Here is a 15,509-nt window from a genome sequence, read left to right on the forward strand (position 1 = left end):
CCTCAAAAGCCATCTATACCATACCCTGGGGTATTAAATAAATATCCTAACCAATTATCTTATTTATTCTGAAAGCCAATTTTTTTTTCTTTGCAAGGGATTTCCCCCTCTGGAAAACTATCCACTTTAAAACAGGTAATAAAGAGGGTTCCTTCCCAATATCAAACTCCTACACACCATACTAATGGTTGACTTTGTATTTGTCAGTTATTTTGTTAATTGTGTTTTTGAAAAGATTACAATTTAAAACAATCACTACTATATAATGACACAATTCCAGAATATTAGTGAAGGGCTTTTAATCCAATCCAATCCATACATAAAAGAGAATCCTCAATAAAACATACCCAAGTGAGTGATCAGGTAAAACAACTATGATCCAGCCTTATTTTGGGGTGGCTAGGCGGCATAGTGGATAAAGCACCAGCCTTGGAGTCAGGAGTACCTGGGTTCAAATCCGGTCTCAGACACTTAATAATTACCTAGATGTGTGGCCTTGGACAAGCCGCTTAACCCCATTTGCCTTGCAAAAACCTAAAAAAAACCCCAACTATGAACCTTCTTTCATGTATTAGAAGATGTCCTACTCCACAGATATTTCAAAATATCATCGTTGATCTAGTTCTAGAAGCAATTTCTGAAACTATTTAGTCCAATCCAATGATGTCACAGACAAGAAAATAAGCCTTGGGACATTAAGTGACTTGTCTAAAGGTCACACAGTAGAGACAGAGCTAATACATGAACCCAGATCCTCTTACATGAAGGCCTGCTCATGTGCTAAGACTTCTCTTTAAATCATTACCATTAGATGATCAACTGTTTATTGTCATATAAAGTCAAAGGAATCTGGATAAAAATATAGTGTTGCATACACAGGAGAAGGAATAGATTTGATGTAAAATGTGCATCTGAGCTGCAGTTCTGGTTTTCTGGAGATTTCCTTTGGAAGATGAGCACAGTATATGAAAAATTCCAATCACCTTGGCAATGGATATGCCGTTCGGTGCGCTTATTAATCAACCTGGACAGCTCTAGCTTCAGTTGAGCAGGTGGTGTTCACACATAACTCTGCATGTAAATAGGATTTGCATGTTCTATTTCTGATTCAAATCACCCATCTAGCTGTCAGGGTATTTCCCTAAAAAAAAAAAAGAAAAATGACAACTGAAATCATCATTTCTTTAAGATTTAAAGAATTTTTTTTGTCTTTTGGCTCCAAAGAAAACATTTAGAAGTATAGCTATTGGTTGTCACCACCAGATCTCACCAATGATGTTATATCCATATGATAAGCTTTTTAACTAACCTTCTAAAGAGAAAACTGTCAAAGAAAGATAGGCTATGGTTACTTTCAAAAACCTTTAGGGCATGGTCATTTTATTAATTTTTGTCACACTATATAAAAATGAGATCAAAAAGCTTTTTTGAAATCTAGGTACCCTGTGATTTGCAAATTGTAAAATACTTTATAAATCCTAGATGCTGTTATCATTGTTGTTACTGTTGTTATCGCGGTTGCACTAGGCCAGATGCTCCCTTAGTATAAGGAACTGTCAATGAGGAAACTTCTACCACTGCAGATCCACAACTACTCTACATTCTGACATACTTGCAGAGTTGCCTTGAGCATTAACAACTTGATTGACCTACCCAAGTTCTCATTGTCAGTACATAGCAGAGGCAGGGCTTAGATTTAGATCTTCCTCATCCTGAAGTCAGTTCATTGTGTATTATGCCAGGGTGCTTCCCAGAAAAAAAATATGCATAGAAAATGAGTGTTTGAAATTGAAAATAGTTTTTAGGAAAGTATCTAAAAGATGATATTGTAAACTTAGGTCAAAAATTAAGACTCAAGAAATCTTTCTCAAAAACCACTAGCAGGCCTAGAGCCAAGACAGTAGAGTAGAAAAAGCACTACAATCAAGATCTCCCAATATTCTCATCTAAACAACTTTAAAATAACACCTCAAATAGAATTCTGGAGTGGCAGAGACAATAAAAGATCAGAGTAAGAAAATATTTCAGCTCAAATCAATTTAGGAAGTTGGAAGGAAAGACCGATGATGTAAAGGTGAAGGTTGGTAAAAAGCTCATAGAGATGCAACACCAGTGGTGAGATTTGGTGTGACAACAGCTGCAGCAATAGCTTAGGAAATTCTCAAGGTAGAGAAGTTTATGAATTTAGGCAATTGGTCAGAAAGAAATTAGAGGAGACCTCTAGGCCAGCAGTGGGCAAAGCATCAGATGCTGTTTGGCAACTCCATTCATTGCCTATAACCATTGCCAGGGGGTCAGGGACTTTTCCTAGATAAGGTCCAGAGAACAAACCAGGAAAGCAGTGCATACACCTCTCCCTATAACATACCACTCTGGAAGCACTGAAAACTTCCAAACCCCCAGAACTAGTTCTGAAAACTGAACAGTAAAAAATACCTGAAACTTGGGACAATGACCTAACACCACCACCACACTAACTTTAACTTACTATTAACTAACTTTAACTTTAAGCTAACTTTAACTTAAAACTCAGAGGCAAGAAATGATCTGGTAAAATGAGAAAATAATAATAACAACAAAACAATCTGACCATAAAAAGCTACTTATGATGACTGGGAAGATCAAACTCAGAAGACAATGATGTCAAAAAAGCGACAAGCAACACCTCAAATAAAACATGTAAATTTGATATAAGCCCATGAAGAAGTACTGGAAGAACTAAAATACTATTTTCAAACTCAAATAAGAATGGAAATAGGAAAAATAGGCAAAGAAATGGAATCAAAAAAGAAAATTAAAATAAAGAAGCACAAAAATACTGAAGGATATAATATCTTAAAAAACAGAATTGGTCAAGTGAAAAAAGAGATGCAAAACTATAATGATGAAAATAACTTCTTAAAAGCCATGCCTCGGGCAACTAGGTGGCATAGTGGATATAGCACCGGCCTTGGAGTCAGGAGTACCTGGGTTCAAATCCAGTCTGAGACACTTAATAATTACCTAGCTGTGTGGCCTTGGGCAAGCCACTTAACCCCATTTGCCTTGCAAAAACCTAAAAAAACCCCAAAAAAACTATGTCTGGCCAAACCAAAAAAAGTGCAAAAAAAACCATTGAAAAAATACTTAAAAATTAGAATTGGGAGACAGCTAGGTGGCCCTGGAGTCAGGAGTACCTGAGTTCAAATCCAGCCTCAGACATTTAATAATTACCTAGCTGTGTGACTTTTGGGCAAGTCACTTAACCTCATTATCTTGCAAAAAAAAATTAGAATTGGGCATATGGAAGCTAAGGACCAGATGAAACATCAAGAAAGAATAAAAATTAGAAAATATATGAAATATTTCACTGGAGAAACAACTGATGAAAATTGATTGAGGAGAAGTGATTTAAAATTATTGGAGTACATGAAAACTATGATCAAAGAAAAAGTCTAGACATCATATTTTAAGAAATCATAAAGAAAATCTTACCTAACATCCTAGAACTAGAGGATAAAATAAAAATTAAAAGAATCCACCAATCAGCACCGAAAGGAGATCCGAAAATGCAATTCTCACATATTTAAGTCAAATTTAGGAGTACCCTAATCAAAGAGTAAACACTCCAAGAAGCCAGAAAGAAGACCTTCAAATATCATGGAGTCACAGCCAGGATCAAACAAGATTTAGCAATTTTCATATTAAAAGAGCATAGGGTTTGGAATATGATAATCCAGAAGACAAAAGAGGTAGGTTTAAAACCGAAGATAATTCCTTCAGTGAAACTGGATATACTCCTTCAGGAGGAAAGATAGATGTTTGGAAATAGAGAACTTTGAGGCATTCCTGATCAAAAGAAATCTGAATAGAAAATTTGATTTTTCAAATGCAAAACTCAAGAGAAGAATAAAAAGGTAAACATGAAAGAAAAATCATAAAGAACTCAATAAGGCTAAACAGTTTATCATTCTATATATGAAGATGATAACTTCATTGGACCTGATACTTCTAGGATACCCCATTTCTTGTTTTATTTTGTTTTGTTTTTGTAAGGCAATGGGGTAAAGTGACTTGCCCAAGGCCACACAGCTAGGTAATTATTAAGTGTCTGAGGCTAGATTTAAACTCAGGTCCTCCAGACTCCAGGGCCAGTGCCCTATCTACTGCACTACCTAGTTGCCCCTGGATACCCCATTTCTGAATTCTCTTTTGTTCTATGCTCTGTACAGCTACAAATATTTCCATGTATGATCCATATCATTGATATCATACCTATCATCCCATTATAGGAAACCTCATGCCTATAGAATCATATATTTTAGAGCCAAAAAGAATCTGAGAAGCCAGTGTTAATCTCCCTCATTTTACAGATGAACTAGAAACAGAAAGAAGTTATATAACCTATCCAAGATCACACAGCTCATATGATAAATTGGAATCCAGGTCTTCTTGACTCAAACTGACCATACCATGCTTATAAACCAGTCTCTAAGCATGTAAGTAGTCATTCTAAGAGCTGATATTTCTAGAGTCCTTTGAAGCTTGTAAAGTATTTTATATGCTTGATCTCATTGGATTTTCACAACAATCAATTGAAGTAGATATTATAGGTATGAATTACCCCATTTTAAAGATGAAGAAACTGAGAATCTGAGAAGTTAAGTAAGTTGGTCTTCATCAATCTCATAGCTAGTAAATGTTAAAACTTAGATAGTGGATAGAGCACCAGCCCTGGAATAAGGAGGACCCAAGTTCAAACTTGGCCTCAGATAGTTGACACTTACTAGCTGTGTGACCTTGGACAAGATACTTTTAATGCCTCATGTTGTTATATTAGAGATGTCAACCCCTTCTATTTTTTTTTAGGTTTTTGCAAGGCAAACGGGGTTAAGTGGCTTGCCCAAGGCCACCCAGCTAGGTAATTATTAAGTGTCTGAGACCGGATTTGAACTCCAGGGCCAGTGCTTTATCCACTGCACCACCTAGCCACCCCTCAACCCCTTCTTAATAAAATTATTAATAAATTATAAAATTATTGGTAACCTAATAACTGAAATACTTGCTAACATGGATCTGGGAGAAATAGTATATTAATCAAAAGGTTCAGGGTCCAAAAAGAAAAAAAATTACAATATACTTTTAAAAAACAGGGGCTCCCTCTTGATCTTCAGACAGATTCAGTGAACCTCAGTGATGTAAGTATTAACTTCATTATGTGAAGTTATATTCCTTATATGAAATTAGTATCATCAACATTCATAGTTAAACTAGGTCTATGTAGATTTTCCTAATATAACATAGTTCTGATGGTTTATAATGAACTCCCAGTAATTGGCTACCATGATCAAGAAGGTGAACTAATTTTGGGAAGACTTATGCTCCCTTGTTGATGATGTGAACTTTTTAATATAAAGCAGAGAAATTCTGGAACTGTGGTCTCCATCTATTTGTAGATGACACCTACCATCTCTTCCACCTTTATATTTAGGATCCTATGGACATTCACATACCATCGCATTGTGTATACAATAAAGAAAGAAATCTCTAGCAATTCCCTATTGCAAGGACATACTTAGTAATGGTAGATCAGTAACAAAGCCAACGCGCCATGTTCATATACAAAGACTACCCAATTGGTTAGTCTGATTCTACAATTTTCAAAAATAACATAAAATAATATTTTCATTCATGCAACTATTTAATACATAGGCAGTTTTCATACATATTCTAGCTTCAATTTTCCATGTCTTTTTGGACTTCATTGCATGCTTGAACTAGTGCCATCTGATCCTTTTTCTTAAGCATTGTTACTGTAGAAAATATGACAAAAAAGAAAATTCTCACTGAAAAGATACAGGTAAGTAAATAATTCAAAATAACTAGGCAAATATCCTCGGAAACACAAAAACAAAATTGATTTTAGGAGATAGGACTACAACATTTAGGAAGACATCTTTATACCTTAGTTTTTTTTCCATTTTAACAATTTCTTCCAAATTTTCCATTTAAAAAAATTTCTTCCAAATTTAGCTTTCTGTAATTACTCTGTGCTTTATATGGATTTTATATTCATATATCTATAAAATATATACATGTAAAGAAAGTCAGTTGGGTCTAGCTGGTAAGAAGGCCAGTCTTGGAATCAGAAACCCCTGGATTTATGTCACTGTTTATGTGATCAGAGTCATTTAGTCTCTCATTGCTCAGAAGGAGCTTTTTAAACCCATTCGTAACGTACCAGTTACTAATCTTTGCCAGTAGAGAGTTTTTACCAAGTGGGAATTTACTAAACCTATTTACCAAACCACCCTCCCTCCCAAAATGCTTACATATGCTCACAGATACACATGTTATATACAAATAACAAATAATGTGCCTTGTACAGATATGTATAAATGTATACAAATAGATGTGTAAAGGCAATTACAAATTAAAGATATTGAAATATGCAAAAATTTACCCAGAAAAAATACAGAAAAACATGTCTTAGTCCCAAACAATAGCTCATTTCTAAAAAATTCATACACAAGCAAGTTGTTTCCAATGCTCCCAATGGAGAATACATTTTTCAATAAGCACATCTGGAAAAATAATACACTATTTAAAATCATAATCATTTTTTTCTTGAAACTGATCCTATTCTGTCCCCATGAAACATACAATAATTGATTGTCTAGCAAAATTTTATTAAGTATTGACCTTATGGATTCACTTTCTAGTATATTTTTCAATCAATCTACTAGAAGTTTCATTCAAATTATAAACAGAAATGATTATTTTATCCAACCTACAAACAATGCTGGCACCATGTAACAATCAGTCTCTTTCTGAATGTGCTCATTTCATATTTGTACAGACAGATATGCATATGATGTGAGGGTGTTATTAAGGGAAGTGAGCTAGAAAGTATGAGGGTGGATTTTCATATTTGGCTGATGAAGTCAGTTTTATGGATATTTATCATGGATAAATACATATATAAATGTTGTCCCCTGAATTTAACACTTGAGTTATTCACTAAACATTAAACATTAGGATTTTTTCTTGTTTCTAATCATGATGTCTTATAAATCTTCTATATTAAATAAAAATATTTTGATATCTTGTCTTTTCTCATCATTTACATTTCCAAATATCTTCCTCTGACCTTCTCCTTCATCATAATGAAGGAAAAATATAAAATAGTTTAATCAATACTAATTGACATATTAACCAAGTCCAACATCAGTGACATGATAGTAGATCTTTGACAACCAGTCTTCCAGAAAAGAACATGCAGACAAGGTACCTTTAGGCTTTATATGCATTATTAATGCATTTCACTATTACTTTGCAAATCTAGACAATCAAAAAAATATGAAATCAAGTCCTGATTTGTAGTGCTTACCTATTTCCAAGGTATAAATATTCCCAAGGAAAATTTAACAATTTACTCTTGCCTGACGCTAGCATATTTATATGAGTTTCCATATCTAGAGGCCCCATCCCCTGGGAAGTAAGGCAGCACAATTGATGGTGTTAGACTTGGAGTTAGGAAGACCTAAGTGCAATCCTGCCTAACACATTTACTATCTGTATGACCTTGGGAAGGTTACTTAAAATTTTCTGAGGCTGTTTCCTAATCTGTAAAATGGGGTTACTGAGAATTTGATACAGAGACTATCAAAAGAAATATCACATATAAAGTGTATTCTAAACTTTAAAGTGTAATATAAATGCCCTTACTGAACACATTCTCATCTCTTTAGAGCCAAGCTTACACATTACCATTTCACTGTTCTGATTTTTGTTGTCACTCTTTCCCATTTACAAGTGCTAGGAATGGTATTTGTTTTCCTAGTTTTACTGAATTACTCTCACTTAAGAGTTTGACTAATATGTACATGTATATAAATCCATAGGTACATACATATATACTCTTTATACTCTATTAAAACACGATCGGGTGGCTAGGTGGTGCAGTGGATAAAGCACCGGCCCTGGAGTCAGGAGTATCTGGGTTCAAATCCGGTCTCAGACACTTAATAATGACCTAGCTGTGTGGCCTTGGGCAAGCTACTTAACCCCATTTGCTTTGCAAAAACCTAAAAAAATAAAAAAAAACACAATTCACTTCATCAAGAATTTTAGTTAATACTATGAATATAATAATAAAATCAAAAGACTCTTCCCTAAAGAAACTTTTATGCTATAAGAAAGGGAGACATAATTGTCTTCTCAAATCTTAAGGACTATCGGGGCAACTAGGTAGCACAGTGGGTAGAGCCCCAGCCCTGGAGTCAGGAGGACCTGAGTTCAAATCCAGCCTCAGACACTTTAATAAGTACCTACCTGTGTGACCTTTGTCAAGTCACTTAATCCCATTACATTGCAAAAACTAAGTACGTGTGTGTGTGTGTGTGTGTGTGTGTGTGTGTGTGTGTGTGTGTGTGTGTGTGTGTTAAGGACTAGCATAGAGCAGATGACTTTTGTAAGACTAGGGACAAAAGAATTTAGACCAGTGATTCAAAAGTATGAGAAGACAGAATTGAAGAAAATGTAAAGAGTAAATTTATCAGTTAAGAACTTTTTTAAAACTAAATCAGCTGCCTCATAAAAACTAAGTTCCCTGTTATTAGAAATATTCAAGCAAAGGTTGGATGATCATTTGCCAGGAATGCAGTATAAAGTACTGAGTTCACATCCTGTATAACACTGTCTGATTCTCTGAAATTCAGTGGTCAAAACACATCATTTTTTTCTTCATAGGAAAATAAAATATGTATAACATGTAGTAGGAAAATATACTAAATTTATGAAAATGGAACTCTATGGGTTATAAAATAACAAAGAAACTATGATTTAATACCTCTGGAAATGGAAATTTTAAAAAATAACATCCATTTTTGTTCAATTTCATTACATAAATTATTAAACAAATTACCTAATTTATGTATGACTTTTAGAAAAAACATTGATTTCAATATTCTGACTTCTAGTCTACAAACTGTAAGCAGGAAAAAAATCAAAAAGAAGAGCAAACAATAAAGAATGAATATGTTTCGACTTGACAAAAATCAAATATCTGCGAGTGAAAGTGGTTTCTAAGATCTTTTAGTTTCTCTACCACAGCAATTGTGTTATAGCTGTTAAACTTCTTAATCTGTGTCAATGAGTGTTCCTTCATTGATTTCTCATTTTTCAGTGTCAACAGCTCATTTATATAGATCAGATGAAAGTTGCTTTAATTGCATTCCATGTATTTTTCCATTTTCTTACCTTCTTCTAGTTTCAAATTAATTTTGAGCTTTAAAATAATATCAATGATATGTCAATTAACAGTTAATTCACTTGGGACTGAACCACTTTCTATTAAAAAAGAATTTTGATTTTTATTACACTATTAGATGTTCTCCATGTCCAGCCCCTATTAAATATTTTCTCAAAGAAAATGGATATGAATAAGTTTCTCTGTAGAATATAATCTAATAAGTTAATTATCTGATTTCTTCCTCCTGAATCATATCTTTCAACACATTTTTCATCTTCATGCCCATGCCCATTTTTGTACTGAAGTCATCAATTATGAATGTCAATTTGAAATGTTTTATTGTGTTCCTTATAGAAGTTCCCTAATCCTCTATTCTTTGCAACACTTGGCACTAACATTATCCTTATTTTCAATGGTGATGTTTTGGAAATATCTTAGGACACCCAAATAATTGAGTGCCCCCCTGGAATTATGACTATTGGCCTCTGGATATATGATAAAAGTCAATTCCACTAAGTCATTTATTTGCCTCTCCAAGGAGAATCTACAAACTTCATTTAGCTATGGCATTTTTTTGTGTGTTCTGATTTCATTTATAGTGACAGTATTAATATAATTTAATTTTTCTCGTTATATGTGGTCTTGGCTACTAGACAAAGCCCTTATGTTAAGAATATCAAGTAATTATTTCATAAATTATCAAAAACTGTGCAATTCTTAATACTTATCATTCCATTTTCTGACTTGTATAAAAGACTGATGGGAGGAAAGGGTTATTACATCCTGATCTTTTACTGAATTTATTGCCGTGAATTTTAGTTAAATCACTATAATTTCCTAACAGTTATATCACCTGCAACAGTGATGGTTTTTGTTTTCTCTTTGCTTATCACAAATTCTTTTTCATGTATAACTACTATACTCTAAATCTAATCTCTAAAACTATAAAAAGTGTTGCTGACAATGGACATCCATTCTCTATATAGGTCTTGCTGGAAAGACCATTAGTATGGTTCTCCATTACAGATATGGAAAGCTCTTGGCTTTAGCTAGATATACTTACCATGAAAGACAGTATGGCATAAATAACCAGTCTCAGAGACAGGAAGAGCTGGATTCCTAGTTTCCTAATTATTATCAAGGTGACCACCATCCTTCCAGTTATCCAGACCCCCAACTGGATTCCAGTTCTACCTCTGACATGTCTTCCCTATGTGTCTATGGAAGCCTCTCATGTGGTAACCTTCTTGGTTCTAGTACACTCTCTATAACTTGCAGAATAGGTTCTGATCTGATAGGGAAATAAGTTATACACAACTGTACATGTACAATTCTTAGCAGATATTAGTTGCCATGGGGAGGGAAGAAGGAAAGGAGGAGGGTAGAAAAATGTGGAAATCATAAATTTGCAAATGGATGAATTTTGAAAGCTACTTATTCAAAAAAATTGGAAAAAATAAAATTAAAAATTAAAAAATTCTATTCAGATCTTTAAATTCATTTTTATTGATTTCACTCTTACTTTGAAAGATTTTTGAGGTCCTCACCTAGTATAGTATTTATAAATTATTTTATATTATATAATATATGTATATATAATGTTATTCCCCTATTTATCTTTTTTATTATTTTTATTTTGACTATTGCCTGGTCTAAGATAATGATTACCACCTCTTGCTTCTTTTAATTTACTTAAGGTAAAACAAATTCTGATGCAGTCCACATTTAATTTTTTAAATCTATGATTCAAGTGTTTCTTTATAAGCACACATATATACACATTGCTGGATTCAGTTTTCTACTCTATTTTACTAAACTCCTGTTTTTTGGGTGAATTTATTCTAATCTTGTTCATGTTTATGGTTGTTAGCTTTATACTTCTCTTTTGTATCCCTTTTAACGTTTTTCTGTCTTTGTTCCTCATCTACCCAAATGTTTTTGTTTGTTTGTTTTCTCATGAGGCAATGGGGTTAAGTGACTTGCCCAAGGTCACACTGCTAAGGAATCATTAAGTGTCTGAGACCAGATTTGAACCCAGGTCTTCCTGACTCCAGCCGGGCACACTATCTACTGTGCCACCCAGTTGCTCCTCATCTACTCATTTGTAAAGAAGCAGGGCATGATGAAAAAGGAATGTGATCAGCATTAGCATATTCCAACATAAGATTCCATTTCTCTCTCTGTACCCTCCACCTGCCTCATTCACCAGTCATTCAGTCTTAAGTACTCTGACTTTTATGACATACATCATGTCACTGATCTTTGTTTTGGTCATGACTATTCATCTTCACCTGGATCCTCTCTCTTAAACACCTCTCTCCCCATTCCTGCTTATTTCCCTATATAGTTTAATATTTTTTCCCCACCAAACACTGTGTTTGTGTTCAAATGTTCTTTGTCTGATTCAATTAAAAGTGAAGATCTGAGTTGCCTGCTCCCACTATTATCTCCTCTATGTTGCATATTCTCCATAAGGCACCTTAATTATGAGAGCAGGTTCCACCTTTTCTTTTCCTTCTTAAAACTAACAAAACATATCAACCAGGCTACATGTGTGTCTTTAATTCCATTTGTGATATTTAGAGTTGGTGGGATTCTGAAGATATGAAACTTTCTCCTATTATCAGAATGTAAAAATTTTATCATTTAGTACTTTTTCAATTGCTCTGGTATTGTGTTTGCATTTCAAAGACTCTACCTAGCTCCAATGTTTTTTTAAACAGGAACTTCAAAGGGGGCGGCTAGGTGGCACAGTGTGGGGCGGCTAGGTGGTGCAGTGGATAAAGCACCAGCCCTGGAGTCAGGAGTACCTGGGTTCAAATCCGGTTTCAGACACTTAATAATTACCTAGCTGTGTGGCCTTGGGCAAGCCACTTAACCCCCTTTGCCTTGCAAAAAAAAAAAACAGGAACTTCAAAGTCCTCCACTCTATTAAAAATACATTTTCTACCTATACTATCATATTGAGATATTTATAAGTTTTTTTCTTGGTTATAAATCTTTAGGATTATTAAAACTCAAACTTTTCACTCCTTTAAATTCATCATGTCCCAAGTTAAACTCATTGCATTTCTTCCAAAACCAACTTATCTTCCTAATTTCCTAATTACTATCAAGGTGAGTGAGTACTATCCTTCCAGTATCCAGGCCCCCATCTAGGTTATCATCGTTGACCTCTTTCATTCTCACTCATCGCCATGTTAAATCAGTTGCCAGGTCCTGGCAATTTTACCTTTCTAAATCTCTCATGTATAGACACACAGCCCCTTCCCTCCTACATAACAAATGAGTTGATATTTATAAAGTTCTCAGTACAGTGCCTGTAACAGAGTAGTTAATTCATTGTTTGTTCTCTTCCTCTGCCACCTCCAAATGTCACCACCCTTATCACCTCATATCTGGACTATTGCAATAGCTTACTGGTAGGTCTCCTTGGATCAAATCTTTCCCCACTCCAGTTCATCTTCACCAAAGTGTCAGAATAATCTTCCTAAAGTGTTAATCCAATCATGTCACTCTCCTAGTCAATAAAATTCGGTGGCTCCCCACAACTTCCAGGATCAAATATAAAATCCTTCGTTTGGTTTGTGAAACCCTTCATAATATGACTTCATACTATCATTCCAGCCTTTTTAAATCTTCTCCCTTCCATGTACTCTGCCACACAGTGTCACTAACCTCCTTGCTATTCTTCCCATGGAGCTCTCTATTTCCCAATGCTGACAATTCTCAACATTTTCATTGGCTGACCTCAATGCCCAGAATTCTTTCCAGCCTCCTCTCTGCCTCCTAGGTTCCCTGATTTCTGCAGTCTCAGTTAAACTCCCATCTTCAAAAAGTCTTTTCTGGTTCTCCTTCATTTTAATGCTTCCTATTAGAGATTATCTCCCATATATCCTGTATATATCTTTTTTTATAGAGTTGTTTCCATATTTCCTGTCCTTGAAGATAGAGACTATTTTACACCTTTTTTTATATTGCTTAGGCACACTGGATAGAATACTGGATTTAGAGTTAGGAAGCAGGAGTTTGAATCCAGCCTCAGACACTTGACACTAGTTATGTGACCTTGGGCAAGTCACTTAATCCTGATAGCCTCATATCCAGGGCCATCTCTAGTCATCCTGATTCAAATCTGTTCACTGGATCCACATGGTACTGGAGGAGAAAGTGAGGTTGGTTACTTAGCACAGCAACCCCCCCCCCCCCACACACACACACACTTAAATCTAATTCATGTACTTATCACGGGATCACCTCCCTGATGCCATGATCTTCTTTGGAATGAAGGACAAAACATTAACTCGGAATGGTAGGTACTTAAAAGTTACTTTGACACTATAATTTTGAGGCATATGGTTGCATGATCCTGAAGATAGTTCCAAAATGCTTGAATTTCTTTCAAAGGCATTAGTACTTTTTCCTTATTTCTACAAGTCCTGGATTTTGGTTCCTGGGTATTTGCAACTTGGGATTTCTTTCAGGAAGTCACCAGTAGATTCTTCCTAGTTTTGTTTTGCCCACTAGTTCTAATATTTCTGGGCATTTTATGATACTTTGAAATACGATATCTAGGGGCAGAACCAAGATGGCGACAAGAACAGATCATGTCTTAGGTGCTCTCTCATAAAACTTAAACTAAGGACTCTAACTAAATTTTCAAGAGACAGAACCCACAGAGGGACCCAGTGAGGCAGTTCTCCTACTCAAGGTAACCTGGAAAAGAGCAGAAAGGCTCTGCTCCCCAGGGTCGGAGGGGCGGCCCGCCAGAGGGGTGGCCCGCCAGAGCGAAAGAAACTCAGCCTCCCAGAGGCAGCCCCAGGGCACTGGGAGTCATGGCTCACAGCAGCGGGGGAGTTTCCTGAGCTACACCCCAGGGGAGCACCGGGCACAAATTGGGGGAACAGCAGGGGACCTCTGACAAAGTGAGCACGTGAAGTCCAGCCCTCAGGGCACACAGGGAGCAGCATGGCCAAGGCAGTCCAGATTCAGGAAACAGAAGCAGGTGGAGCCAGTAAGCAGGAGCCCCCAGGGTGTGAGTCCATTGAACCTAGGGAGGAGAGTGGAGATAGAGACTGCAGGGCTTGGTCCTCTGCCCCTGGAACAGGATTCTGGGGCTCTGACCACATTCAGATCCTGATCCCAGTCTAGGCACCCCCATAGAACAGCAGCAACCCCACCTCAGCCCCGTGGCAGAGGGAGGTACTTATGGTCATTCACAGACCAGGAGGGAGGACAGAGCCTCACACACTGAGACCCTTGTGGGAGTGTCCCAAAAGCTCAGGAAGCAACCCCCAAAAACAGGTTTAGGCTGGGAAAATGAACAAGCAGAGAAAGAAGAGTAATACCATTGAGAAATATTTTGCCTGTGAGCCCAAGAAGAATCAAAACACTCAGTCGGAAGATGAGGAAGCACAAGCTCCTGCATCTAAAGACTCCAAGAAAACAGAAATTGGGCTCAGGCTATGACAGAGCTCAAAAAAGACTTTGAAAATCAAATGAGGGAGATAGAAGAAAAACTGGGAAAAGAAATGAGAGAGATGCAGGGAAAACATGAAAATGAAGTCAGCAGCTTAGTCAAGGAAATCCAAAAAAATGCTGAAGAAAATAGCATGTTAAAAACCAGATTAGGTCAAATGGATAAAACAGTTCAAAAAGTTATTGAGAAGAATGCTTTAAAAAGCAGAATTGGCCAGATGGAAAAAGAAATAAGAAAGCTCTCTGAGGAAAACAAATACTTTAGACAAAAAATAGAACTCAGGGAGATTGCTGAATTTATGAGAAATAAGGACTCAATACTTCAAAACCAAAAGAATGAAAAATTAGAAGAAAATGTGAAACATCTCATTGAAAAAACAACTGATATAGAAAACAGATTTAGGAAAGATAATTTAAAAATTATTGGAATACCCGAAAGTCATGATCAGGAAAAGAGCCTTGACATGATTTTCAAAGAATTACTATAGGAAAATTGCCCTGATATCCTAAAAGCAGAGGGCAAAATAGAAATGGAGAGAATCTACTGATCTCCCTGAGAAAGAGATCCCAAAAAACCAACCCCTAGGAATATTATAGCCAAGTTCCAGAACTCCCAAGTCGAAGAGAAAATATTACAAGCAGCCAGAAGGACACAATTAAAATACCTTGGAGCTGCAGTCAGGATCACACAGGACTTAGCATAAAAGCTCATAGGGCTTGGGATATAATATTCCAGAGGGCAAAAGAGCTTAGAATGCAACCAAGAATCAACTACCCAGCAAAACTGAATGTCCTCTTC

At 35.9% G+C, this 15,509-nt stretch overlaps 1 long non-coding RNA gene across 1 annotated transcript; it reads right to left on the reverse strand.

Annotated features, from left to right (window-relative positions):
• Positions 1–219: 219 nt before the first annotated feature.
• LOC141496326 (uncharacterized) lies at positions 220–15,085 on the reverse strand. Its single transcript, XR_012471009.1, has 2 exons — positions 7,892–15,085; positions 220–5,792 (listed from the first exon to the last, which is right to left on the reverse strand). It is a non-coding gene; the product is annotated as an uncharacterized LOC141496326 (long non-coding RNA).
• Positions 15,086–15,509: the final 424 nt, after the last annotated feature.

This window comes from Macrotis lagotis, chromosome 8 (assembly GCF_037893015.1).
Source record: "Macrotis lagotis isolate mMagLag1 chromosome 8, bilby.v1.9.chrom.fasta, whole genome shotgun sequence".
Lineage (NCBI taxonomy): Eukaryota > Metazoa > Chordata > Mammalia > Peramelemorphia > Peramelidae > Macrotis > Macrotis lagotis.